The following is a 27893-nucleotide window of genomic DNA, read 5'->3' on the forward strand; positions in this document are numbered from 1 at the left end:
AAAAACTGAGCAGGGGCAGATAATGAATGAAGAGCAGTTTGAGGAGTGGGGTAGGAATAAATGTATTGATTTGATACATGTTAACCTTGAAATGTCTATTAGATATCCAGATCGTCTGAAATTCAGGGAAGTGTTAGGCTAGAGATATAAATTTGGAAGTCATGGGACCAGCTGAGATCATGTAGGAAGCAATTCTAGATAAAGAGTTCCAAGGACTGAGCTTTGGGGCATTGCAACATTTAGATGCTAGGAAGAGGAAAAGGATCCAGCAAAGGATACAGGAGTAGTCAATGGGTTAAAAGGAAAACCAAGAGAATAATAGTATCCCAAAAGCCAGGAAAATGGTGTTGCCAGAAAGATTTACCAAATTGAAAATTATATATCCAAAGTCTCAAGATTGTTTTTACCTATTGACCATGCTTTAGCAATCTATACTGAAGAAATATTCATGTATGTGTACAAGGATTTAGCTACAAGAATATTCATTAGACTGCTGTTTAGAGTAGTGCAATTACAAACTACCAAAATGTTAAATAACAGAATTATTTTTTAAATAATTAGGGTTCCCCATTCAGTGACAAAATAATGTAAAAGCTAAAAACTAAACGAATGTTCTTTTATGTATTGCCTTGAAAAGATGCTAAAGATAAAAATGAAATAAAAATACGTCTTGCATTCACATCACATGGTATCTATAGCACAATGCCATTTTAGAAAATAAGCTATAATCTATGTGAGTTTATATATGTATAGGAAAAAGTCCTGAAGAATTTGCACAAAATTAACAGTGATTTTCTTTGGGCGATTTTTACTTCTTTAAATTTTCTACATTGTCTAAACCTATTTCCATTTTTTAAAAAAAAATCATATGCTCTATTGAGGCTTCACGAATTGTACTGAAATTGAGAAGCTAACATCCTTCCTTGAATCAACTCACAGATGTCACTTTTCACCACTCTAAGAATTTGCATCTAAGTCTAAATGCAATGCATATATTATGTTCTTTCCCTGTACACCCCTGCCCCGGTAAAATTCAAATTACTATAAACTATAAGAAATTCTGATACTCAATCCTTTTGGCCTATTAAGAGAGCAATTTCATGTAGTTCAACCTATTATTTGAAGTTTAACTTAATACTATGATTCAAGATCTGGGAGACCCTAACTCTAATAGATTACATCATAAATATTGATTCTTTCTCTCTGCCCACCACCCTTAGAGGTTCCATCCCAACTTGGAGAGGCAACTGTGGTGTAATGACAAGAACCCTAGACTGAGGGTCACATAGACAACTTTTTAAAACTTTACTGAGGCCTAATTTAAATGAAACAAACTGCACAGATTGAACTGTGAGATGTGATTAGTTTTGACCTACATATGCAATTATGGAAACATACTACAATCAAGATAACAAACATTTCGATCACCCTATAGAAATCACCTATGCACCTTTCCATCCCTCCCTCCACCTCCATTCCCAGGCAACTACTCACCTACTTTCTGTCACTATAGATTGGTTTACATTTCTAGGATTTTATATAAATGGAATCATACAGTACGTACTCTTTGATGTCTAGCTTATTTCAATCACCACACTTATTTTAAATCCATCCTTGTTTAGAGTATCTGTACTGAAAAATTTCAAAAATCAGAAGATCATTGCTCTTTATTGTTGATCATGCATATTAGTATGGACTCATGGATATTTATTTTATACCTTGTGTTATAATCTGACTATTTATTTATTTTTTTGCTCAAATTGTTCCAGCTTTGGCCACTGGGATCTCTTTCAGTTGGGTCCTGTGTCCTTTTGATGTATCCCCATCACTGAGGGATTTTTGCTTTATTTGTTTTCTTGCTTGATTACATGTTTCCTTGCTTTGTGGCAGTACAAAATGTTCCAGGCTCATATTGTACATTTCCTTCCCTGGCCCTACAATCAGCCATTCCTCCAAGAACCCTGATTCCTTTTATTGAAGAATGGTATTAGTAACCAATATATGAGCACTGGTTACACTCATTTTTTTTTGGCATTACTGTTCAATTTTTGAAAAGACTAATTTTTCCATTTAATTGCCTTTGGAACTTTGTCAAAATTCAATTTTCCAAAAGGAAGGAAATTCTGACATATGTTACAACATGGGTGAATCTTAAGGAGATTATGCTAAGTGAAATAAACCAGTCAAAAAAAAGACAAATATTGTATAATTCCACTTATGTGAAGTATCTAGAGTAGTCAAAATCATAGAAACAAAGTAGAAAGGTGGTTTCCAGGGGCTGGAGTGAGGGGGGAATTGGGAGCTGTTGTTTAATGGGTATAGTGTTTCAGTTTTGGAAGATGAAAAAGCTGTGGAGATTAGTTACATGACAATGTGAATATACTTAACACTGCTAAACTGTATACATAGACGTTAGGATGGTAAATTTTATGTCGCGCACTTTACCACAATAAAAATATTTTTAAATGCATGAAATAAGAAAGAAATAAAGTAGACATAACTACAAAAAGATCAGTTGTTTGTATTTATGTGGGTCTATTTCTGTACTCTAGATTCTTTACCAATAAGCTGTGCATCTATCCTTTGACCAATATCATTATATCTTGGTTAGCTTTATAGTAAGACTTGAAATCAGCTGGTGTGAGTCCTCCACCTTTTTCTTCATTTTCAAAGTTGTTTTGGATATTTTAGTTCCTTTGCTTTTCCACATACATTGTGAACAAGTTTTTCTATATCAACAAATATTCTGCTATGATTTTGATTGTGGTTTAATTGAATGTATAGATTTGTTTGGAGAGAATTGAAATTTAGCCATATTGAGACATTTTATCATTGTTTAGTAATTTTCAGAAAACAGACACATATATTTTATTAAATTTATACCTAGGTATTTCATGCTGTGTGTACATTGTCAATGGCATGTATTCTTTAATTTTGTTTTCCAATTGCTCATTGTCAGCATTTGGAAATACAATTGATTTTTGTATTGACCTTGTATCATACATTGTTAATCTCATTTATTAATTCTAGGAACAATTTTTGTAGAGGCCTTGGAATTTTCTATTTAGAAAATCATGATATCTGTGAACAAAGACAAATTTATTTCTTCTTTTCCAATTTGTATGCATTTTATTTCTTTTTCTTGCCTCATTTCACTCAAGAAGATCTCAAGTATAAAGTTGAATAAGAGGAGTGAAAGTAGACATCTCTTCTTGATTCCTACTGCAGGTAAAAAGTATTATCTTTCACCATTAAGTATGTTGTCACTTGAGAGATCTTGTTTCATTTTGTTTTGTTTTAGATGTTTGTTTTTGTAAACTCTCTTTATCAGATTAACTTCCCCTCCAATTCTTTGTTTGTTGATAATTTTTTAAATTATTAATTGATGTTGATTTTTGTCAATTTACTTTTCCTGCATCTTTTGATATGATCATATACTTTTTCTTCTTTAATATGTTATTATGGTAGAGTAAATTGATTGATTTCCAGTCATGAACCATCCCTACATTTCTGAGATAAACCCTTTTCGGTCCTGATGTGTTATTTTCAGATATTATCGATTTTTATTTTCTAATATTTTGTTCAGGGCTTTGTATCTATGTTCACGATGGATATTGAGCTTCTAGTTTTCTTTAATGTCTTTCTCTGATTTTCATATCAGGGTGATGTTGACCTCTTTTTACTGGAAGAGATTGTATAGATTTAGAAGTATTCCTTCCTTAAATGTTTGATAGGATTCTCTGGTGGAGCCATCTGGACGTGGAGTCTTCTTTTCGGAAGTTTACTTAACTATGAAATCAAATTATTTAATAGATATAGGACTATACAGTTATTTATTTCATCTTGAGAAAGATTTGGTGGCTTGTAGCTTTTAAGAATTAGTCCAACTTATCTAAGTTTCCAGATGTATACGCATACAATTGTCCTCAGTATTCCTGTATTATCCTTTTATATCTGTAGGTTCTGTAATGATATCCTCCCTTTCATTCCTGGTATTGGCAGTTAGCATCTTCACTCTTATCTTTGTTAGTGTTGCTAGATATTTACCAATTTTATTGAAATTTTTCTAAGATGCAGTTTTTTGTTTCATTGACTTTCTCAATTGTTTTTCTGCTTTCATTTTCATTGACGTCTGCTCTTATCTTTGCTATTTCCTTCCTTCTGTATTCTTTGAATTTAATTTGCTCATCTTTACTATTTTCTTCAGATGGATGCTTAAACCCTTATTTTGAAAACTTTTTTTTTCTAAAAGATACATTTAGTGCTACACACTTCCCTCAAAGAACTTCATTAGATGCATCTCACAAATGTTGCAATTTAAATTTAATTTAATTCAAAATATAATTTCCCTTGACTCTTCCTCTTTTATTCATTGGTTATTTAGTAATGCTTTCCAAATATTTGAAGGTTTTCCAGATATCTTATATCTCTGTTATTAATTCTTAGTTTAATTTCATTATGGTCAGCAAACATACTTTGTATGATTTCTATTCTTTTAGAGTATTAAGTTTTGTTTTATGACCCAGAATATGTTCCATGTGCACTTGATAAGAAGATGAACTCAGGCTGCTGCTAGTGTTGTTTACGTCTTCTATATACCCATATTCATCTCTTTTCTAAGTTTTCTATCAATTACTGAGATACCTGTTGATGTCAATATATACAATTGTGGATTTGTCTACTTCCTCTTTCAGTTCTACTACTTTTTGTCAGGTGTAGTTTGAAGATCTGCTGTTAGCTGCATATACATTTAGGATTTATATGTCTTCTTGGTGAACTGATTCTTTTATAATTATGTAATTCTCTCTTTGTCCCTGGAAATATACCTTGCTCTGAAGTTTACTTTGTCTGATACTAATATAGCCACAATAGCATTTTTTGATTAGTATTTTCATGGCATATCTTCTTCCATAATTTTACTTTTAACCTATATATGCCTTTATACTTAAAGTACATTTCATATAGACAGCATATAATTAGGTCTTGCTTTTATGATTCAATTTTCAATTTATGCTTTTTAATTAGCATCTTTAGATTATTTACATTCAATGTAATTGGTGGCATGATTTGATTTTTTAAAATATTTATTTATTTAGCTGTGCCAGGTCTTAGTTGCAGTACATGGGATCTTTGTTGCTCTGTGTGGGATCTTTAGTTGTGGCATGCGAACTCTTAGTTGCAGCATGTGGGATCTAGTTCCCCGACCAGGGATCAAACTGGGCCCCCTGCATTGGGAGTGCAGAGTCTTAGCTACTGGACCACCAGGGAAGTCCCCACGATTTGATTTAGATATGACATTATTTGTTTCTGCTTGTCCCCTCTGTTTTTGTTCTTTTCTTTTTCTTTTTTTTTTTTTTTTAAAGAGCCCTCCCAACTTTAGAGGTTCTAGGATGGACACCTTTTTTCTCTTTTTAAAAAATTTATTTATTTATTGGCTGCATCGGGTCTTAGTTGCAATACGTGGGATCATTCGTTGTGTCGCATGTGCTCTTCATTGTGGCACTTGGGCTTCTCTACTCTCTAGTTGTGGCACACGGGTTCTAGAGTGTGTGAACTCTGTAGTTGTGGCACGCAGGCTCCAGAGCACATGGGCTCTCTAGTTGTGGTATGCGGGCTTAGTTGCCCCATGGCATGTGGGATCTTAGTTCCCCAACCAGGGATCGAACCTGAATCCCCTGCATTGGAAGGCAGATTCTTCACCACTTGACCACCAGGAAAGTTCCTTTTGTTCTTTTCTTACCCTTTTTCTACTTTCTTTTGTATTAGCTGAATATTTTTTTCTATTCTAAATCAATTTGTATATTGGATTTTTTGAATTTTTTCTTTCAATTATATATATATATATATATATATATATATATATTTTTTTTTTTTTTTTTTTTTTTTTTTTTGTGGTACGCAGGCCTCTCACTGTTGTGGCCTCTCCCGCTGCGGAGCACAGGCTCCGGACGCGCAGGCTCAGCAGCCATGGCTCACGGGCCCAGCCGCTCCACAGCATGTGGGATCCTCCCAGACCGGAGCACGAACCCGTGTCCCCTGCATCGGCAGGCAGACTCTCAACCACTGCGCCACCAGGGAAGCCCTGAATTATATTTTTAATAATTTCTCCAGGGATTACAATACATACAACTAACCTTTTGCAATCTATTTAAAGTTAGTACTGGATCCCACATGCCACAGAGCAACTAAGCCCGTGTGCCACAAACACTGAGCCTGTGCTCTAGAGCCCGTGAGCCACAGCTACTGAAGCCTGCACGCCTAGAGCCCATGCTCCACAACAAGAGAAGACACCGCAATGAGAAGCCCACGCACCGCAACAAAGAGTAGCCCCCGCTCGCTGCAACTAGAGAAAGCCCGCATGCAGCAACGAAGACCCAATGAAGCAAAAAATAAAAAATAATAATAAATTTATAAAAAAAAATAATAAAGTTAGTATTTTGTGACATCAAGTAAAATATAAAAGTCATTTAACCAAATAGATCCTTGTATATTTTTATGTAATATTTTTCATAAATATAATATCTACTTACACTGAAAACTCCACAAGACAATATTACACCTTTGATTTCAATAATAATACATATTTTAAAGAACTTAGGAGAAAATTGTCTTTTGTATTTACCCATATATTTACCATCTCTGATGCTCTTCCTCCATTCCCGTGGATTCCAGTTTCCCTCTGATATAATTTTCTTTTATATTGAAGAACTTTCTTTAGCATTTCTTGTAGAACATGTCTACTGTTGACACAGTCTCTTAGTTTTCCTTTTTATGAGAATGTCTCAGACATTTTGCCTATGGTCTTGTTTAGACTCTGGGTCCTGGGACTTGTGGTCTTTTGGAGAATGTTGATGCTTTTGTTTTACCAGGTAATCATTCTGTGAGGTTCAGACCATAAATTCTGTCTTGCCTTAAATGGGTGGCAGTTCAAATTTTAGTTTAGAATGTGAAATAGCCATACAATGGAACACTTTTCATCCTTAAAAAAGAACAAAATACTCGTATATAATACGATATGGACAGACTTCAAAAACATTATGCTAAGTGAAATAAACCAGATGCAAAGACCGCATATTGTATGATTCCATTCATGTGAAATGTCCAGAAAACACAAATCTATAGAGACAAGAAGTTGATTAGTGGTTTCCAGGGGTGAGAACAAAGGTTAACTGTAAACAGAAACAAGTGATCTTATTGAGCTGATGGAAATGATCAAAACAGAAGTGTAGTGATGTTTGTACAACTCAGTAAATTTCCCCCAAATCATTGAATTATAAAATTAAAGTGGATGAATTTTACAGTATGTAAAGTATACCTCAGTAAAGTTGCTAAAATATTAAATCTTATTTTATTTCTCAAAGAATTTGCTCTGCTTATTCCAAAATTATTTGGACCTGTCTCATGCAGGTTTTATTCAGGGTTAATCTGAAACTTGCACATAGAAGATTCTAACCTCACTTCAGTTCTAAAAGCCTTTGTTCTTTTCATTAGGGTCTATCCTATGCAGGAATAGCTGAGGGGTTCAGCAGAGACTTGTACAGAATTAGAGGACCCCTTCTCCAGCTTTCTCCCCTCTGTGATCCCTCCCACACTATCCAGTATTGTGGCACTTCTTTTCCTTGTTCTTCTGGCCAGAAAGTTGATGAATTTTCTATCCAAGTTTTAGCCTCCAACATCACCACACCACTGTGTGACTGGGACCCACTCTAGACACAAAGCCGCACAGGAACAAAAATGGGAAACTCACCCCCATGCTGGTCCCTTCTCCAAGGTTTGACTTCTCTCCATAATATTACTGCTTTTGTTAACTTTTTAGAGTCCTCAAGTAGCATTTTTTATATTTTTCAGTTTTAATCAGCCAGAAAGATGGGCTGTAGTCACCTTACATAGCCATAATGGAACTACAACTATGACAGACCTGGTTTTGAAGCCTAGCTCTGCCACTCACTAGCTGTATGACATTGAATAAATTACCTAACTTTTCTGAATCTATTTTATTTTTGTCTGTAAACTGAAAGCCATTTTTTTACTCAAAAAATGATAGAAAAATGGGCAAGAGCAGGCCTCCTAAAAATAATACCATTATCATTAGCTACCAGAGAGGACAGACACTCTCTGTCTAAGTCTATTACTTTATTATAACTATTTGTTTAGCTGTCTATCTTCTCTACTAGAACAGAAGTTCTATGAAGCCAGGAACTGTGTCTTCCTTATTTATGGCTGTCTCTCTACAATACTTTCCACAGAATAGGCACTCCCTATTCATTCAATAAGTAAAGATCCTTATGGATCTTTGAGTTGGTCCACTCAGTGCCCTACATTTTTAGTTCCTAAACCTTTAACTCCTGTGACATTCACCTTCACTTCATTCTACCCACTCACTGCCATTGAAGCCTTCCAGACCTTGCCATCTCCTAGGACTGCTCTACATCAGAAAGCCTTAACTGCAGTATCCCACTCTCTGGCCTCAATTCCTTATGCTTTCAGCAATCCCTTACCTTTCCCCTCAGTCTCAATATACATACTCCTGACTCATAGCGACTTGTTCTTTCTCTCCCAGTCTTTTGGTAAAAGGCTTGTAGCACCTTTGAGGCTATAAAACATTCTCGGAGAAATTTCTCAGGTTGTTTCTATTTCCTCTGGGCTCCATTTGATGAACGATGTGTGTTCAGTAACACATCTTTATAGTAATTTTATGTAATATTAAAGATACAAAATGTAACTAGAGATATATAAATGTAATCCATTTTAGATACTTAATCTCTTAGCTTGAAGTCCTATATACTCAATGTGCTGCACAATGTGCCAAGCTCTAAAAAAACCACGTTAGGTTACCGTTACATGACAAAACTACATTTCTTCAAAAACTGATTCTCATTATGGAAGATCTCTAATACTATATATTTTATCTTTATATTGATTTGTGCCTTGAAATGATTTCTATTGTCACGAAAAGCACAACTGAGGAATAATATAAACTTGTTGCTTTTTTAAAAAAAATGCAGAGCCTCTCAGCAGGGGAGTAAGGGTGACCCACTCCACTCAATCTTGATTCCTCCTTTCCCCTCCCAAGGAGGAGTGCTCAGCTTCCTCTCTAGGACTGTTATACCCTGAGGGTTGTGAGGAAAATACGAAAAATGCAGGTTCTTTGCCTGTTCACCCTTATCCATGTGTTGACCTAAGGAATTCAGGATATCTCCCAAACATGTCACTGTCTGACCATTCCCATGAGGCTGTTTAAATATGGTGTTACTTTAGGACCCAAATTTCCCTAGATGTGGATGTCTTAATGAGGGGCTGCTGGGAGGAAGCAAGGGGATCATGTACCCGTTCTGCAGATAGAAAACCTCATGATCTTCTCCAAACTTCTCAGAGCCCATGAACTCACATAAGTTGTCAGGAGTCTACCAAGAAGAGGTCTCTGGCCTCCACGTGTCCCCTCTCCTCCAGCTAAATGAATATTCTCTTTTTGTTCTTATGGTGGAGGCAACATCTCCATGGGACTGCTCTACTTTGAATGAGTTTCTAGAAGCAAGAGAGAGTTGAGCCTTCTCAATGTTTCACAAGATCTGGAGCAGAGTCAAGAATGGATTGTGAACTGATACATGAAGGTTCATAGCAGCATTATTCACAATAGCCCTAAAGTGGAAACAACCCGAATGCCCATCAACGGATGAATGGATAAATAAAATAAAAGCAGAAAAAGGAATGAAGTACTGACACATGCTACAACATGGAGGAACCTTGAGGACATTATGCTAAGTGAAAGAAACTAACACAAAAGACCACACATTATATGATTCCGCTTATATGAAATGTCCAGAGAAGGTCAATTTGTAGAGACAGAAGTAGATTAATGGTTGCTTAGGGCTGGGGGAGGGGAGTGGGAGCAGTGGTGAGTGATTGCTAATGGGTAGGGGGTTTCTTTTTGGGGTGATGAGAATATTCTAATATTGATTGTGATGATGGTTATACAACTCTGTGAATATATTAAAAACCATTGAATTGTACACTTTAAATATGTGAATTGTATCTCAATAAAGAGATTCCTCAATACAATTCCTTTTCTGTTCAAAGGAAAAAAATGCATGGTGGGGAGGTGCTTTTGAAGAAGTAATCTTCATTCATTCATTAGAAATGAATGTTTTTATAAAATTAGACAAATCAATATAGTCTGTCTTTTAATTCTGGTTTGGTGATCAGGGAATAAATTCCTCATCAGTGTCTTATGGTTCCTTAATATCATTAACCTAGGGCACTGGCAGATTTGCAAGTAATTTATATTACTTGGTATACATTTACATGTCTTTCTACTTTCATGTGTTAATAAAATTTTTCCTTGTTTTTTTTTAAATAGCCAAGTCTCTATGCTTAAGAGTAGCAATTTTTTATGATGACTTTGAATCATGAATTGTAATTGGTGATAAATTCCTTTTTTGGGAGGGTGTTTCCCTGGCATTTAGGGAAGTATACGGGAGAGAAAGAATGAGGAAAGATACCTACTTCTGCTTATTGATAAATGCTGGTCCTGTTTTACCTAAGTCTTAATTTATTCCTGAACTAAAAATTCTTTCTTTAGTTTCTCTTTCCCTCATCATCCTTAGCCTGCTAGAATATACTGAATCTTGTTTATCCTAACCTAGAAACTTTTGGTTTCTCAAGGCAAAGATCACAAACGTCGAATACCCGAGACGGAAGCTACATATATTTAATATGTCTAGCCACCCTCAAAAGGAACCAGTTATGACTACTAAGATATCATATATTTAAAAGTCACATCATATACACACAGCCACACTACCAACTTAGGCTGAAGTATGTGATCTAAAAACCATAAAATAACAGAACTGAGAGCAGACAGAGATAATATAATCCAACCCCTCGTTTATTTTATAGATGGGGAAACTTAGCTCCTGAGAGGTTAAGTGACATGACCAGGGTCACACCCAAGCTATATCATTCTTTTAAATTGTACACTCACTCTCTAACAGTAGAATATTTCATAATGCTATACATGCTACACTATCGCCATTGTAGTCACACAATGATGCATTTTCCTCCTCCATCCTCATTTCATAAAATATAAAAATAATCACAGGGACTTCCCTGGTGGTGCAGTGGTTAAGAATCCTGCCAATGCAGGGGACACGGGTTCGATCCCTGGTCCAGAAAGATCCCACATGCTGCGGAGCAACTAAGCCCATGCACCACAACTACTGAGCCTGCGCTCTAGAGCCCACAAGCTACAACTACTGAAGCCCGTGCGCCTAGAGCCCGTGCTCTGCAGCAAGAGAAGCCACCACAGTGAGAAGTCTGTGCATCACAACGAAGAGTAGCCCCAGCTCGCCGCACCCAGAGAAAGTCCGCGCGCAGCAATGAGGACCCAGAGCAGCCATAAATAAATAAATAAATAAATAAATAATCACAAATACCAGTTCATTGTCAGAACACCTGGTCTGCTGTTTTAGATCACAAGCATGAAATTGCCTCCATTTAATGTTTTGCTTTTCATTGCTGCAAAATGCAATTTCATTAAATATCATTAATTCATTTTTTTCAGCAAGCATTTGAAACCATGTTCTTGAGGCTAGATGCCAAAGGTGATATGGGAAGGGTGTTAACAAAGTAAGAGATGCATGTCTCAGTGCCACTGAAGAGCTTTGCAACTAGCTGGAGGAGGGAGATAAATATACATAAAATGACTTAAGCACCATGCAAAGCTAGATATCTGCAGGTGCAGAGGATTACGCAAACAATTATGTGTATGCTGAGAAGATGAACCAGAATAATGGTGAGACCTAAGTCAAATGGGGTTAATTAAGCAATTTCCTGGAAAATGTGAGTTTTGTGCAAGATTATGAAACAAATTGAAATATTGTGGCATTGAAGAGTAAATAGCACTCTGTGGGGTAAGGACAACAGTGACAACATGGGACTTAGAAGCTGAATAGTGCTTAGGGGCAAAAAGGAAATTAGTTTGGCTGTAACAAAGGGACAAATCCTAACTAGACTATAACAAACTAACAGTATTGGTGCCTGGGTTAAATACAGGAGCCAATTCCTGAATGATAGGATAAAGGATTTACATGGTACCTTCCAAACACTAGATATCCATCCATTCATTAAATCAATATTTATTGAGTGCCTATGCACTCTGTACTCTGTACTATGTACATACTAAGGCTTACCTCATGCCAGGCACTATGCTAAGAGCTTTAAACATTGTCTCATTTATCCCTCACAACAATACTATCAGTACTGTTGTACACATTCCCCTGCTTTGTTTATAAGGAAACTGAGCCTCAGAGGAAATAAATGACATTCCCAAAGTCACACAGCTAGCAAAAGGTAGAGACTCAGACCCAGAACTTCTGTCCCTAGAGCTCCCACTTGTACCCACTAAAGCTATAGGCATTCTTTTTTCTTTTCTTTTCTTTTCTTTTTTTTTGTGGTACACGGGCGTCTCACTGTTGCAGCCCCTCCCGTTGCGGAGCACAGGCTCCGGACGCGCAGGCCCAGCGGCCACGGCTCACAGGCCCAGCCGCTCCGCGGCACGTGGGATCCTCCCAGACCAGGGCACGAACCCGCGCCCCCTGCATCGGCAGGCGGACTCCCAACCACTGCGCCACCAGGGAAGCCCTAGAGGCATTCTTAATAGTATTTTGAGCAAGAGAAGAATGTAATGAAAATACTATTCATAAGAGATTATACCAACAGGTATGTGAAGGATGAACATAAAAGCAAAGTTCATAATTTTTAAATGGCTCATATGAAATATTAACCATTCGTTTAGTCACAATTAATATTAAAGTGTGTACAATTTCCCCACTGAATTTTTAAAAATCATATATATGAAGATTCTGATGTGAAAAGAGAAAGATTAAAATTTAATACCACCTGTTTCCTATTCCCAGCTGTCCTGAACAATGAGAACAATACACACAAATTTCATTCTCTTCCCTGCAGGCTAGCATGCAAGGAGGTTTGATTTATGTACTTTTATGTATTTATTTAATCTTGTAGGACATAAAATCCCAGGCAAAGAATTATTTTTTCTTTTCATATATCTACCAAAATTATCTAGAAGTCAAATATCCCTTGTGCAGCAGTTTTATGATAAAAATAAAAACTACCAAAATGAATTGTTCAATTAGTTTCTGTCTCAAGGAAGAGTTATAGGCTTGGGTCAAAGACATCTAGATTAGAAACATGAAAAAATAAATAAAAATCTATTTAATCTAAAAAATTTTAAAAATCAACATGTATGTGTTGAGTGCCTGCAATGAGCCAGGCACTGAGCTAGGTGCTTTTGTTTAATTGGTTTGCTTCTTTCCACATTAGATACCCAAGATATATTAGAATTTGTTTAAGATTAAAGAAAAACATATGCTAGAAAATGTTATTTCTAGAATCTCAAGTACTAGATCAATTCTGTCCCCTTTATTTGAAATGCCACAAAAATTGTTGCCAATTTTTCATTATCTGAACTCATTTTGGTATTTTAATAGTCAACTCCCTTTTCCCTGAGAGACTGAGCCACAGTAAATACAAACTTTGACCCTAGGCCTCAGCTGCCTCATTTGACAAATGAGCTATGATGGGTCTTGGAGATAACTAGTCTAACTCCCTAAGAGTGCAGGACAACAGCTAAGGAACTGCTAAAGTCCCTTCAAGCTCCAACATTCTCTAGCCTACAGAATGTCAGTTGGACTGTATTCTTTTCTCTTCCTGTGGTCATTCTTCTGGCTAATATATAACCATCTCTATTTACTTTGAGCTAAAAATGCAGCCTGGAAGAAACTCCAAAAGAAGGAAGTTTGAAGTTATTTCCTCTTAAGAAAACACTCTTACCCCCGAAGAAGTTGTAACATAGAGCATCAACAAAGTTAGAAAGAAAATGAGCATCTCTTAGATTAATGTCTAGCCTATTCATAAAGCCAATCCAGGAAGGAAATTCCTAAATTCTCCTGAGTAATCTTCTTGAGAAGCTAACAAATAGTGCCAAATATTTACATTCTTGCTTGAGACTGACTAAACCTTGGTTCCTTGAAAATGTTACCTGTCTTCAATATCCCTACAGTACTTCATGCTGTGCCATATCCATGGTGAGAGCTCTTTACACCTATTTTTAGATGTTGATCGAGACTGTTGTTCAGTATAAGGCTCTGGTGACCTGGAAAACCAAAGCTCTTGAATAGAACTTGAAAAGTTTATCGTTTGCATGTGCTGGAGGTGACTGATCTAGTTCATTTTCATTCTTGTCAACATGTAGCTTCTCAAAAATATTCTTAGCTTACAGGATATGACTGAAAGAGTTTAAACAGTCATTTCAAATTCTATCACAGGCAGAAACATTTTTAAGCTGCTCATTTTCCAAGGTCTGGCTAGTTTAGGGAATTAGATTATCAAAGCAATAAGATCACTGTCCAGTTTTCAAACTTTTTAAGCTAAAATTGAATCTGACCTTTTAATTTTTCAAAATTCTCTAACATAAATTTACATATTCTATAAATTCAAATGCAAATTTGTGTAAATGTGAAATATAGTGTAAATCTGTAAATTCTGGATATAAAGTAAATATACACATATTCAATGATATATATATGCAAATTACATATACATCTATGCTTATAAATATACACACAGATAATTATAGAACAGGGGTCTTAGATTATTTATTTTAAATATGTTTGTCCTTCCAGAATAGTAGTAAAACCTTGGTGGCTTGATATTTCTTCTCCCTCTTTCTTCCCATTCTCAGTCATTATAGAAGATACTACTGATAATAGCAGTGATTTCTAGAACAAATTTGATAAGAATTAGAATATTCATTTGTATACAATCATTATTCTGCATAACAAGAGCTTAAAGGAAGAGTAAAAAGAAAATCTACAAGTCATTGGTCCAGATCTAGTCCACATAGGTCTAGTCTGTGTTTTAATTGATCCAACATTTAAAAAGCAAGGGATACCACTTTTTTAAAAATCCAGATTTCTGACTTCTCTTGAAAAATCAAAAGCTCTGGCAATACCAGGCATAACACTCCAGTGTGACTACAATCGGTAGGAACCAAGTAGCTGCGGCTCTCTTCAGATAGGACTATATTCTTCAGTACATCACAGCCAAACAGGCTATCTCAATTATTTGTTACATGCTTGGTCCCTATACTCATTGAAGCTTTCAACCACTGACTGGTCCGACCTTCTCACATAATAGAGGTTGACTAATTCAGAAGTTAGGTGACTATCCTAAAGTTATTCAAGGGAAGAACACAATGAATAGATATAGTCTTTGCCCTCAAAGAGTTTATAATCTGCTGCAGGAGAATAGACATATTCATAATAAAGTACAGAATATGATCATCATCATAATAGAAGCATAAACAAAATGCAGAGAAAGCTACAAAAAGAGATCACATCTTGCTGGCCTACCAAGAAAGTCTTCACGAAAGAAGGAGCATCTCACAAAGCAGAAGATATCATCAGAAACCAGTTTTTCAGTTTTCTCAGCACAAATTCTAGTTCTGACACTTAGCATTGTGACTGATGCTGTTACTTAACTTAAGAGGGCCTCAGTTTTCTCATCTATAAAATGGAGATAATAACAGAATGTACCGAACAGGATTGTGAGAATTAAACGGGAAAATAGAGGTAACAAACATTACACATAGTAAGCAACTACCAAAATATTCTTCTTATTATTATTCTTATGGATAAAGTAGACTATTTACATATGAAAAAGGAAGAGATGATTCTACTCTGCAGAGTGAACATCTAGTTGGAAAAATATAGGGTATAGTCAAGGAATAGCAAGTACAAATTGGCTTGAATTATAAATAAAGGTGAAAGCTAGGCACCTCCCCAAAGTGAGGGTAACGTCCTCCCAGAGACAGTGTGAGGACATGAAGGGAGAGCAAAAGCTGGTCAATCCATCCAGCTGACACAGCACCTTTCATCCTGTCACCTCTCTGGCTGACTGGGAGCTCCCACCCTCCCCAGCCACACACCCATGTGATAAGCATAATAAAGAGATGTACAATGGAATATGAGAATGTTAGGGACAGTGGATCAAGTCGAGGAAGTTATAAATGTCTTTCCTGAAGGAAAATAAGCTAAGATTTGAACGATGAATGTGAGTTGACCAGAGAAAGTGGGGTAAGTGCATTCTTAGCTAAGAAAAGAGCATGTTCAAAGGCGCTGTGGCAAGGAGCAGAGAGAATAGGAATCAAAGGAAGGCCAGTGCAGCTGGAGCACAAAGAGTAAGGTAAATGCAGGGTGAGATAACACTGGAGAGGGTGAGGAGGGTTCAAATCATTCAAAACTTTGTAGGTCTTGTTAAGACATAAACTTTCCTCAAGATCAGTGGCAAGGAGAATTATGTGTTCATATCTATGTCTTGAAATGGCAGCACTGTGGAAACGGAATTGAACATGACTTAGAAGATTTCTGAAGTAGTCTTGGTGATAAAGAATAAACTGCACTAGACTAATGGTGGTGGAACTAGAGAAAAAAAACTGAGAGATATTTAGGAGAAGAAATGGAGAAAGCTAGTGAGGATTGAATGTAGCAAAGAAAGGAGAAGAAAGCAGCATAAGAGATGACTTTGGCTTGCATACCAGAATGCATGGTGGCATTTTTGGTAGAGACCATTATATGGAGAGATAAATTATAATTTTTATTTTTGAGCATGGTGAGTTTGAGTGCCTTTAGGATAAAAAGATATATTATGTAGGCAAGTTCTAAGAGGCTGGAAGTAGACGAATAACCTATGCTAGAGATAAAATGTTGAGTCACCTGAACAAGGTGCTAATTCAAATGGTGGACATGAATGCGATCTCTTAAGGAAAGAGTACAGATTGAAAAAATAAGTGGTCCTAACACTGGCTAGGTAGTTTAAGATGAACCTGTACACAAGAGAGAAAGAAGGAAACCAAAGATATAGATGGAAAACCTCAAGAGTCTTAGGAAAATTAAGACAATAGAGCATTTCAAGGAGTCAAAGTTTTAAACTACAGAATGCTGGCAACCAGAGTCAAAAAAACAAAACAAAACAAAAAAAGACGGCATAGTTTTTCTTTTGGCTTTTAAATCATGCAAGCCCATTTCTAATTGTTGCATGAAGTTCTCTTCTTGTGTCTTGTTTTACAACAGTGAAAGTGTCTTGTTGGTTTACAATGGTGAAAGTTTTAGTATGGAAACTCTTCCATTGCTCCTTCTTTATATAAAGAAGAGAATTCTGAAGTACAGGGGGGAAAAGTAGGAACCAAGAGGATAAACAAAAAGTACTGCAAGTTCCCCCATGTACACTTGAACATGGTTTCTATATCCAAGTTTGCTATGAAAACAGCAACAACAACAACCTTAAGAAGCTGTATTCTTATGCAACTTGTTGGGAGCATTTTCACTTCTCCCATTTCTGTCATTGTGATTGCCTGTCCTCCAAATGGAGCCAACTAATCAAATGGCTGCATCTTAGAAAAAGTAAAAGCTGCTGTGCACATTACAATAATCACCAATTAATGCTAATGCAAGCTTTGTGACTGGTTGATGTTCTCCCTTCTCCTTTTGTGACGTAGATTGAGATAAAGATATTAGTTAAAATCACCATCTATTTACAAATCAGTCTGATTTCTAGTTATGCCATTACATTCCAAAAAAAGAAAAGAAGAATACAAAGAAACAACTGCTATCAGATGGCTTCAGATTTTGCACTTGTTGTTAAATAAATTAAAAGTAACAATAATTTTTTAAAATAACTTCATGTTCTGCCAGCAATCCACACTTCACTCCTTTTGTTTTGTAGGCTATCAGTTTTAGCAAATGTAACCATTGGTTCCCCAGACAATACCAGTCACAGGAAGCAATTAAGGGCCCAGATTATACTTAGGGCAATAGTGGTCTCAAATCTTCCATTCAATTTCATTCTACTTTCATCTATTATTAATTGAGCATCTACTATGTGCCAGGTATTCTTCTGGGTGGTAACAATAAAGCAATGAAACAGACATAAATCCTCACCATAATGGGGCTTATCTTTTCCTTTATTTTGATTTTGTGAGGCTTTCACTAATACCCCTTGCTAACTAGTTTACCTCTTTGCTTATATGAGATTTGGAAGAAAAACATTCCTGAAAGACCCTTCCCTTTCCCTTTTCCTTTATTGATCCTGCTGCCAGGAAATATATCTTGAGTCCTTTAGGAATTGTGGCAGAAAATTATTTGTGTGGCTTGGCATTCTACATTTCTGCACTTTTATCCTCTTCCTCTATCCTTACTCTGTATACTCAGTATACTTGTCTTGTAATTCCCCAACATGACAAGGTGAGTGCCTTGACTGCCCCAAAGGGTTTTGGTTTTTTTAGCATTTTTAGTTTTTTAGTTTTTTTTGTTTTTGGTTTCATGGAGGAAAAGCAGACTTCAGCTCCCTTTCTTTATTTGAAAGTCGTCAACCTCTCCAGCCCACAATTCTCTTCAGTCTTTTCTAAGCCTGTGGTGGCGTGTCCTCCAGCAGATGAGACTCCTGATAACCTGGCTTGACATTCCAGCACTCCCAAAATTAACTCTTTACTCCACTATAAAAAAACAAAATAGGGCTTCCCTGGTGGCACAGTGGTTAAGAATCCACCTGCCAATGCAGGGGACATGGGTTCGAGCCCTGGTCCGGGAGGATCCCACATGCCGTGGAGCAACTAAGCCTGTGCACCACAACTACTGAACCTGCGCTCTAGAGCCCGTGAGCCACAACTACTGAGCCCGCATTCCACAACTACTGAAGCCCACACACCTAGAGCCCGTGCTCCACAACAAGAGAAGCCACCACAATGAGAAGGCCACGCACCACAACGAAGAGTAGCCCCCGCTCGCCGCAACTAGAGAAAGTCCACACACAGCAAGGAAGAGCCAGTGCAGATTAAAAAAAAAAACAGATTATTAAAAAAAATGAAATAAATAACAGCAATAACAACAACAAAAATGTAGAACAAGAAAAATTTCCCCCTTTGGCACTCTTCTTGGTATTCTCAACTCCAAACAGCTATTATGTGGTGATAGTAGAGAACACAAAAACAAAAAGACATAATGAGGAACATGTTTTCCCCTCTCTGCCAAGGAGGAAATAGAATTGTAATATTAAAGGTATGCACATTTTAAAAACTTTCTGATATTGCCTAATTGCCTTCAAAAATTATGTAAAGTGACACACCAATAGTTTGTGAACGGCAATGTATTAATTTTGTCTTTGCAAAATTGCCTAACTAAAAATAGGTATTTTATTTTGTATTTCTTTATTACTAATGAGATAGAACATCTTTGTTTCTTGACCCTTTGTTATTTCTTGTTTTGTAAATTGTGTGTTAATGTTCTTTTGCTTGATTCCTGTTATCATTTCACTTTCTACCCACTGGCAGACACCTTAGATGTCTCATCCAACACTCCATTCAAATTGCTCTCCACAAGGTCACTGTCAACCACCTTTTACTAAATCTAATAGATGCTCTTCAGTGCTATCTTACACGGCCTCTCAGCAACATTTGATACAGTAAACCATTTCCTTTTTCTTGAACAGTATCTACCCTTAGTTTCTACGGCACAAAACTACCCTGGCTTTCCTCTTACCTACCTCCAGGCCCTTCCTTCTCATCTTGAGGACTTTTCTTCCTTGGTACATGGCAGAGTTCTACCTCAGAGTTCCATCCTAATCTTCTCTTCTCTTCATACAGTACTCACTGTCTCTAGATGACCTCATGACATAGATTATCATGTATATACTGATGATTCCCAAATCTCTATCTCCACAAGTTCTTTCTCCTGAGTTCCAGACTCATACAACTAATTGCCTTCCAGAAATTTCCATTTTTATGTCCTTTAGACCCCTACAACTCAACATGTCCAGAAAAGCATTCATCATCTTTCTCTTCAAAGCTGTTCTTACCTCTTTAAGCCACCACTACTGGTATATCCTAATAGTCACCAAGGTCTGCCAATTCTACTTCCTAATTAAATTTCAAATCCATACACTTTTCTCTTACTCCCACTGATGCCCACCATCTTTCTTCTAGGTAACATAAAAATCCTCTTAAATAGACTTCTTGCCCACTCCAATCTATTCTCTACACTACAGTCATATTAGCTAAAGCTCAAATCTAATCATAGTTTTTCTTCCCTGCTTAGAACATCTTAATGGCTTCCTTAAGAAAATCCAATCTTCTTAACATAGTTTCCAAGGCTTACATGATCTGACTTCTCCCCTTGTACCCTGTGCTTCAGACACACTTAAATGTCTTCCTTTCCCACAAATTCCAGGCCTTCACATACATTATTCACTATGACTAGACTACTCACCAACCCCTTCATCCTCTTCTATCCTCATCCTCTCACCAACCTACTCCTAGCTGTGTCTGTCTACATTCTACCCATTTTTCACCTTTAACATTAGAAGCTGCTTTCTCAGGCAGATTTCTCTCACTCCCTAACTATTATTTAAGTGCTTCTCCCATATGTTCTGAGCATGGCTTCATCACACTAAATTGTGATTAGTCTAGTTACTTATCTGCAACTCCCACTAGCTTGCAAGTTCCATGAGGACAGGGAGTATATTGTTGTTGTTTTCATTGTTTCTATTTTGTAAATATAATAAGTGTTCAATAAATATTTATATTAATATTTTCCCATTTTTCTACTGAGGTGTTCATCTTTTCTCATTGAATTATAAAAGCTCTTTATATATGAAGGGTTTCAATCCTGTGTCATTTTGTTGTAAATATCTTCCTACCAAAGAAACTACTTTTATGTTTCCTGAGCAAATTATTCCCTTTACTAACACCTTTCCTCTATATGTGCTATTCTCTCTGTTAGGAATGTACTCACTCCCTATGTATCATTTAATACCCACTCAAATGGCATTTCATCTGTGAAGGCTTTTCTGATTCCCTAATAATTCACTCCTTCCTCTGTATTCCCATAGGAACTTGTACATGTGTCAACTTCAAGAAATTAATGTTTTTATTTCTAGTGTAATTGTATTTTTGCATGACTTTATCCTCCATTAGACTGTCAATTTAAAACCAAGGATTTTCTTATTCATGTTTGTATTTCCTATGTCTATCATAATGCCTGAAATATAGTAGTATCTTTAAAATATTTTGCTAAAAGAATTAATTTGGGCTCACAAGTGAACAATGTTTAATAATAAAATATAAAGACAAAATATTTTCTGCCAATAATCATAAATTCAGAACTTCAGGAAAGTCCTGCCTGACTACTAACATCTCAGTTAATAGAAGCCTTAACAATTGTAAACTGGAAAGTCAGTTGGCAGCTAATGATAAGTCAAGGAAAGACCCTAATTATATACACTGTTTGCACTTGTGTATGAAACATTCAGAAAAAACCGTAAATCCGGGTTGCAGGTTAAGCAAAGATAATCCATATGTCCAATAGCTTTACCTGTAGCCCTCTAATACTTCTAGAATTTACTGCTTTTAACTTCTGTGGTTTTGAATGAAAGGAGAAAAATAATTGACAGAGATTTATCCTTGGCTACTAAATTGTACAAGGCAAAAACTTGAGATTTAAATTGTTTTGCTAATTACGTTTAAAAGCACTTTCTAATTGCCCCTTTTTAAGAAATTGTTTTTGCATTTGTTTTGGGTTCTTTTTAGAATCACTTCTAGTTTCTTACATTTCTAATTAGGCTTTACTGTTCAAAACCTGCCACTTCTAATTGACTTTAGAAACTTTTTAGCTATGTAACTCTTAAGAAGAAGAGTTTATTTTACTTTTCACTCTAAGGACGTTTTTCTGCTTAAAGCCAAAGAGCATTTGAACTTGGCATTTTAGAACCAGAATGCAGAGCTAGATAAGACCAGTCACAGTTAAGGTTGTCCAACTGCCTTATTTCATAAGAGAAAAATAGATTAGGAAGGATGCTAAGTATCTTGATCAAGGTCAAACACCAAATAGCACAACCAGGGCTAGAACCAGGTTTCCTGCCTTGAATTTTCCATTAAATAATAAGTGTCTTTTTAAAAGTTTGATCAACCATGTAACCAATGATTCAGTAATCAGTAAAGACTGATTCATGATTCAACAAATATATAATGAAGGCTTACAATGTGCCAGGTACTATGCAAAGAGCATGCATTAATTTTTAAAACTTTGCAATAGCTCTTGTTGTATGCCTGGACAACACAATGGGGAAATAAGACAGACAAGATTCCTGGCCTAAAACTCTGATGGAGGTGGAGATATATCTTTTTCCTCCCCCTACCCCACCCCTAGCTCTCACTTTCAGTAACCTCTCTTTCCACTAACACATTCCATTCTCCCCACTGGAGGAGGAATGAATAATCTGATTGGTCAGATTCAATCACTCACTGAATGATGTTACCCTATTGGCTGAGGTCCCTTTGCCTCCAAAAGCAGGAAAGAGACTCCACTTTGGCTCTGCCACAGTTTCCCTCACCCACAGGTAAGAAAGGCAGCACCAACACCACTTCTGGACTTCACAGTGTCAACAGACTCTGCTCTCTTTTCCTGCTTCTCACCAGGGTGGGTAGATTGGCCTGAATGGTACTAGAGCCTAGGAACCTTCAATCCAAGAGGCAAGGGAAAAGAAGGCCCATTTTAGCCTCAGGCCTAATGTGTGTCCTCTAACAATTGTCCCTGTACTTCAGAGTTATTGGCCCCTACTCTTCATCCTTTGTGTGCATATTCAATTGGTTAGAACCCAGGAGGGAAGGTAGTGAATGATGAGCATATCTCACAAGCCAGTTTAGTAGGAAAGACAGAATCAAACTAATAACTCAAAAATAATTAACCACAATTATACTAAGTGCTACAAAGACAAGTTTGGAATGCTACATGGACATATATATCAGAGAAGACTTCCTGAGGTAGTGACATTTAACTAGGACCTAAAAGATAATTAGGAGTTAAGATAAGCAAAGAGAAGGGGGAGGAGAAGAAAGAAGAACTACAGTCCCGAAGCCTGTGGAACAAAAACCACATTCACAGAATGATGGACAAGATGAAAGGGCAGAGGGCTATGTACCAGATGAAGGAAAAAGATAAAATACCAGAAAAACAACTAAATGAAGTTGAGATAAGAAACTGTCCAGAAAAAGAATTAAGAATAATGACAGTGAAGATGATCCAGGACCACAGAAAAAGAATGGAGGCAAATATCGAGAAGATACAAGAAATGTTTAACAAAGACTTAGAAGAATTAAAGAACAAACAGCTAGAAGAATTAAAGAACAAACAAATATACATGAACAATACAATAGCTGCAATGAAAAATACACTAGAAGGAATGAATAGCAGAATAACTGAGGCAGAAGAATGGATAAGTGACCAGGAAGACAGAATGGTGGAATTCACTGCCGTGGAACAGAATAAAGAAAAAAGAATGAAAAGAAATGAAGACAGCCTAAGAGACCTCTGGGACAACACTAAATGCAACAACATTCGAATTGTAGGGGTCCCAGAAGGAGAAGAGAGACAGAAAAGACCCGAGAAAATATTTGAAGAGATTATAGTCGAAAACTTCCCTAACATGGGAAAGGAAATAGCCACCCAAGTACAGGAAGCGCAGAGAGTCCCAGACAGGATAAACCCAAGGAGAAACACACCAAGACACATAGTAATCAAATTGACAAAAATTAAAGACAAAGAAAAATTATTGAAAGCAACAAGGGAAAAACAACAAATAACATACAAGGGAACTCCCATAAGGTTAACAGCTGATTACTCAGCAGAAACACTACAAGTCAGAAGAGAGGGGCATGATATACTTAAAGTGATGAAAGGGAAGAACCTGCAACCAACATTACTCTACCTGGCAAGGATCTCATTCAGATTCGATGGAGAAATCAAAAGCTTTACAGACAAGCAAAAGTTAAGAGAATTCAGCACCACCAAACCAGCTTTACAACAAATGCTAAAGGATCTTCTGTAGGCAAGAAACACAAGATAGGGAGAAGATCTAAATAATATTTAGGTCTTTAATCCATTTTGATACTAGCAATCAGAATCCAACAGCACATAAAAAGGATCATACACCATGATCAAGTGGGGTTTATTCCAGGAATGCAAGGATTCTTCAATATACGCAAATCAATCAATGTGATAAACCATATTAACAAATTGAAGGAGAAAAACAATATGATCATCTCAATAGATGCAGAGAAAGCTTTCAACAAAATTCAACACCCATTTATGATAAAAACCCTGCAGAAAGTAGGCATAGAGGGAACTTTTCTCAACATAATAAAGGCCATATATGACAAACCCACAGCCAGCATCATCCTCAGTGGTGAAAAACTGAAAGCATTTCCACTAAGATCAGGAACAAGACAAGGTTGCCCATGCTCACCACTCTTATTCAACATAGTTTTGGAATTTTTAGCCACAGCAATCAGAGAAGAAAAGGAAATAAAAGGAATCCAAATAGGAAAAGAAGTAAAGCTGTCACTGTTTGGAGATGACATGATACTATACATAGAGAATCCTAAAGATGCTACCAGAAAACTACTAGAGCTAATCAATGAATCTGGTAAAGTAGCAGGATAAAAAATTAATGCACAGAAATCTCTTGCATTCCTATACACTAATGATGAAAAATCTGAAAGTGAAATTAAGAAAACACAATACCTAGGAATAAACCTACCTAAGGAGACAAAAGACCTGTAGGCAGAATATTATAAGACATTGATGAAAGAAATGAAAGATGATATAAAAAGATGGAGAGATATACCATGTTCTTGGATTGGAAGAATCAACATTGTGAAAATGACTATACTACACAAAGCAATCTACAGATTCAATGCAATCGCTATCAAACTATCACTGGAATTTTTCACAGAACTAGAACAAAAAATTTCATAATTTGTATGGAAACACAAAAGACCCCGAATAGCCAAATCAATCTTGAGAAAGAAAAGCAGAGCTGGAGGAATCAGGCTCCCTGACTTCAGACTACACTACAAAGCTACAGTCATCAAGACAGTATGGTACTGGCACAAAAACAGAAATATAGATCAATGGAACAGGATACAAAGCCCAGAGATAAACCCAGGCACATATGGTCACCTTATCTTTGATAAAGGAGGCAAGAATGTACAGTGGAGAAAAGGCAGCCTCTTCAGTAAGTGGTGCTGGGAAAACTGGACAGCTCCATGGAAAAGAATGAAATTAGAACACTTCCTATCACCACACACAAAAATAAACTCAAAATGGATTAAAGACCTAAATGTAAGGCCAGACACTATCAAACTCTTGGAGGAAAACGTAGGCAGAACACTCTATGACATACATCACAGCAAGATCCTTTTTGACCCACCTCCTAGAGAAATGGAAATTAAACCAAAAATAAACAAATGGGACCTAATGAAACTTAAAAGTTTTTGCACATCAAAGGAAACCATAAACAAGACCAAAAGACAACCCTCAGAATGGGAGAAAATATTTGCAAATGAAGCAACTGACAAAGGATTAATCTCCAAAATTTACAAGCAGCTCATGCCGCTCAATATCAAAACAACAAACAACCCAATCCAAAAATGGGCAGAAGACCTAAATAAACATTTCTCCAAAGCAGACATACAGATGACCAAGAAGCACATGAAAAGCTGCTCAACATCACTAATTATTACAGAAATGCAAATCAAAACTACTATGAGGTATCACCTCACACCAGTTAGAATGGCCATCATCAGAAAATCTACAAACAACAAATGCTGGAGAGGGTGTGGAGAAAAGGGAACACTCTTGCACTGTTCGTAGGAAGTAAATTGATACGGCCACTATGGAGAACAGTATGGAGGTTCCTTCAAAAACTAAAAATAGAATTACCATATGACCCAGCAATCCCAGTACTGGGCATATACCCTGAGAAAATCATATTCCAAAAAGAGACATGTACCACAATGTTCACTGCAGCTTTATTTACAATAGCCAGGACATGGAAGCAGACTAAATGCCCATCAACAGACGAATGGATAAAGAAGATGTGGTACATATATACAATGGAATATTACTCAGCCATGAAAGAATGAGATTGCGTCATTTGTAGAGACGTGGATGGATCTAGAGACTGTCATACAGAGTGAAGTAAGTCAGGAAGAGAAAAACAAATATCATATATTAACATATACATGTGGAACCTAGAAAAATGGTACAGATGAACCGGTTTGCAGGGAAGAAATAGAGACATAGATGTTGAGAACAAATGTATGAACACCAAGGGGGGAAAGTGGCGGGGTGGTGGTGGTGGTGGTGTGATGAACTGGGAGATTGGGATTGACATATATGCACCAATATGTATAAAATGGATAAGTAATAAGAACCTGCTGTATAAAAAAATAAATAAAATAAAATAAAAGAGAAGGAGGAAGAGGCAGAGCATCCAAGAAGAAGGACCAGCGTGTCTGAAGTCTTTGTGGCATAAAAGAGGAAGATACATTCCAAGAACTGAAAGGAGACCAATGGGTCTGGAGCAGAGAGTGTAGAAAAGTCCTGTATCATTCACTATTTTAAAAATAACACTTTATTATTACTGCTTCTTAACGATACATAATCTTGAGTTGCACTAATACACTTACACACACATCAGTGAAAATGGAGAACTACTCTGCTTGTAGTGGTGTCCATATGTCAGGAGGCTTTGCTGCATAGATGAGTTAATAACACTCAATTAAAACAACAGTAACAAATCCAGGTAACCAAAATGCCCTAATCTCCAAACAAGCCAGCCAAGTGAGGTATGGGTGTAAGGTATCTGTAAAATACCCATAGAAAACATATTGATTTCATTATCACACAGCTAGAGTTACTAAAAGTTCTTTCCCAGCCCCATGTTTAACCAGCCCCATCTTCAAACATGAGCATCAGTGTTCAATTTATTAACTTCTTAAGATTTGTTTTGACAGCCATTGGTTTTTCTTTCTTCAGCAAGACAAACCAAAATATCAAAAATAATATACCCTTTTTCTCACTTACTAACCCTTGGAAACAGTGTCACCATGCAATTCTTTTTGCCTAGCAATATGCTCTTCTCAGAGGCCTAGTAACAGCCTATCCGTTTGACTGCACTGGCCAGCCCTCATCCCTGAAGTGCTTGCTGAATTTCCATTTTTATTAGTAGCTTCTGTTTCTTTAGAAGCTCTATCATCATTCAGCTTTCGTTTATCTGAAACAACCTGTATTATGGTAGAATTTTAAATTAAGCCATTGCTCAGTCATCTACTTGTTTATCTGCACTGTTTGTCCCACATACCGTTTTCTTTCTTTTAGAAGTTTAAATTTTCACTCAAGACTCTCTTAATTTATTCTCCAGATAGTTGAGAAAGCTGGGGAAAGGGAAAATACACTTTTTGTTTCATTCCCCACAGCAACAAAGCACAGATTCATAGAATTTTTTGCTGAATGGTACCTTGGTGACTAGACTTTCTCTTTCCTCTAAACCCCAATTCCCCCTCCTACCCCTACATTCTTGCTCTCAGGAAATGATCTATCTTCTTAAAGTGAAATCCCCCTAAAACGTTCTGCCTGATCTACTCTTAACATCTCATGTTTATTGCTATAGTTATTCTTTCTCTCTTCCTATAAATCTCAAAGGAATAGGCACTACTTTACTTTTTCTACTGCTAAAACATCTCTGATTCTAAATTTTATATATTTCCATCTTCCTGTGGTTGTTAATTAAGATGATGATGATAGTGATGAGGAGGATTAAAACTAAAATTTATTAAACACTTTCTCTGTACCCAGCATCACCTTATTTTATCCTCACACCAGCCATATGATATAAGCACTATTATAATCCCCATTTTACAAATGCACAGACCATAATCCTCATAAATACCTGGACTTTAGGTGATTCATACTTTCTTCTTT

Source organism: Pseudorca crassidens, chromosome X, assembly GCF_039906515.1.
Source record: "Pseudorca crassidens isolate mPseCra1 chromosome X, mPseCra1.hap1, whole genome shotgun sequence".
Taxonomy (NCBI): Eukaryota; Metazoa; Chordata; class Mammalia; order Artiodactyla; family Delphinidae; genus Pseudorca; species Pseudorca crassidens.